This window comes from Octopus bimaculoides, chromosome 4 (assembly GCF_001194135.2).
Source record: "Octopus bimaculoides isolate UCB-OBI-ISO-001 chromosome 4, ASM119413v2, whole genome shotgun sequence".
Taxonomy (NCBI): Eukaryota; Metazoa; Mollusca; class Cephalopoda; order Octopoda; family Octopodidae; genus Octopus; species Octopus bimaculoides.
Window position 1 is genome coordinate 144,624,014 of NC_068984.1, and position 2,842 is coordinate 144,626,855.

Below are 2,842 nucleotides of genomic sequence, written 5' to 3' on the forward strand. Positions count from 1 at the left end.
GGGTATGAGTTGATCTATATATAGCGTTAAGAGGGCTCCAAGACGGTGATAGAATTTTACTCTATCACGTGACCTTATTAGGGGCCGTGATTGGTCAGTTTGTGTTCTGGCGGGAAAGGTTCGAAGAAGTTGCCGATTCGAATAATGATCAGTCACGTGATGTCAAGGAATGGGTTCTCTACTACGCTCGCATTTATTTATATTTAAATGAGAAGATTGTATGTAATGGCGATAGTAGTTTGTATCTAATGGCGGGAGGTAGTTTCACTACAGTTACCAAAATATTGTAAAACTTATGCCTTGACACAATGCATACGAGTAGGGGTGCATGTGTGTGTGTATGCATGTGTGTGTGTGTGTGTGGAAACCAATCAGATGGGCTCTGCAAGCAATTGCTTGCCACACGATTTGTCTCCCTGATTGTCCTTCAGAATTACAGTACCCTAGGGGCCTCAGCGCCTGTAACATACTTAGCCGTTTACAACTCGTGATGTATGACGAAAGATCCCACAATTACAATCCCTAGGTATTGGCAGACGACATCCTTCACCCACACAACCTTCCATCAAGACATAGATAAAGGGGCTGAGAAAAAAGAGGGTGGATGACATCGTTTCCTTACACTGACACACTGTAGACCAATATCGAATGAATGCAGCCCGCATGGACAAACTGGTTCTGTGCGAGAATTAAATTAAGGACCCACGTGTCTGTGGTATATTCGGCCATTTCCACGACAATTCAATAAGCAAGCAGTTCAGTTAATCGTCGCGAGAATACAGTCAAAGTTTTCGTTTGCGTTTGGGCTTGTATTTGCGTGTACACGTGTTTATCTATGTATGTCTGTCTGTCTATCTGTCTGTATGTATGTATGTATGCATGCATGTATGTACGTATGTATGTATGTATGTATGTACGTACGTATGTATGTATATGAATGTATAACCCGTACATACATGGGTACACAGACAGACAGATAAATAGACAGATATAAAATATGGGGGTTTAGTTCACTGTAAGACTGTGAATCTTTTTTTTAATAATATTAATGTATATGACTTGAGATGCTTGCCTTGCCTTAACGTTTGTTGTCCTCTTTAACAATGATAGATGGATGGATGGATGGATAGATAGATAGATAGATAGATAAAGTAGGGTACGACGCATAGTGGAGGTTCGTGCATTTTGAACGAATACGGACGGTGTGAGTTTAACAGAGAATTGATTTCCGATCACGTATCAATAAGATACTCAAGTAAAAATTCTGAATGGATCCGACAGACATTGTAGGTTGGGTGGTTGGACCAGTCGTTAGAACATCGGCCAAACCGATTCCAAGAATTTAGTTAAAGCTCTTTACATTCTGAGTTCAAATCCCACTGATGTCAACTTTGCTTTTCATCATTCCAGTAAACTACTAAGTCAAGTATTTCAGTAGATTATTCCTACAGAACACATGAGGTGATATATTAAAAGAGCAGAATTAAAAAGTAAAAACTATAGATATCTTGTATGGAGGTCATCTATTTTATCATGCAAAGTGTATTTGTTTACATGTATGTTTAATGGTGCGTGTAAATGATTTAATATAAGAGCTAAGGCGGAAATCATATGCATCATTTGTGGTTGTTTATTTTCATTCTATGTTTGTAGACGCATAAATATATACACAATGGAAAAGAGATCCTTAAATTTATACATACATGTATATAAAGAGAGAGAGAGAGTGAGAGACATATATACAAAGAAAGATATCAGCACAGTTTAAAATAATATATATATATATATGTATATCCACTAAATTATATACACACACATTAACAGTGATACGAAAGTCCTCTGCGAGAAGTTGGCCAATATTAACGAAACCAGTCGCCAGACATATCGCACTGCCTTTTGTCGTCGTTTCTCGTCTCTATTTTCTAGTCTGAACAACAGAAACTATTCCCAAGAATTATGGTGACACCTCCATACATCGTTCCTGCTGAAGAAATGTCAGGGAATACACGAGACAGACAGGGATATTAAATACGACTGATGCTTAGTAAATAATGATAAGAAGTATTAGTGGAATAAATCAGGGAACTTACACGAGTTTGCTGCTTGTTTTAGAGTCGTAAAGCGATGGTATTTTATCACATGCTTCAGTGTCAATGTCTCTGGTAACAAACATAAACAGCAAACAGGAATGGTAAACCCAGCGACGGAGCGCCTTCACCTGGATAATGGGGACATAACTCTTAATGGTGTTTACAAGAGAATTTCACTTACAAACGCCATCGACAAGGAAAAAGAAATCAACCGAAAACGATTGTGGGCCTGCACGGCTCCTTCAGTCCCACGGCGCGGCATCTAAGCGCAGGCGTTGTTGTGTAGTTAGAACACTTGCTTCCCCTTGCGTGTCACCTGGGTCAAGTGTCTTCCACTGTAGCCCCGAACTAATCAAAGCATTCTGATTGGATTAGGTAGGCGGAAACTGTGTAGAAACCCGACTTGTATATATACAGGGTGTCCACAAAGTAAATAAAATCATGGCATAAACAATTAAATATAAGAAATAATAATTTCTTAAAGTATGTGTTAATCCCCATGTACCCAGACTTTGTGGACACCCTGTATGTTAAAGTTTTACATTAATCTGATGGCTGATCTATACTTTTGTACAATACAAGTTTATTATTCTTAAAGCCATCGTAGGACCAAATATTTTCAGGTAAAAATAGAAAAAATAAATAAATAAATTGTGCGATGTCACGTATGGATCCTCTTCAAAACAATTCAACATACAAGACTGTGTTTTTCTGTTTATCTCCCGACGCTGTTTGACAACTTATGCTAGTTT

At 38.3% G+C, this 2,842-nt stretch overlaps 1 protein-coding gene across 1 annotated transcript in view; it reads right to left on the minus strand.

The window, feature by feature from the left end:
* The window catches only part of LOC106881912 (oxysterol-binding protein-related protein 1), a 48,769-nt gene extending 46,288 nt beyond the window's left edge, over window positions 1–2,481 (minus strand). Inside the window, exon 1 of the mRNA XM_014932432.2 lies at window positions 2,091–2,481. The gene's annotated coding sequence lies outside the window, so the exon portion shown is untranslated. The remainder of the gene's footprint in view (window positions 1–2,090) is intronic.
* Between the last annotated feature and the right edge of the window lie 361 nt (window positions 2,482–2,842).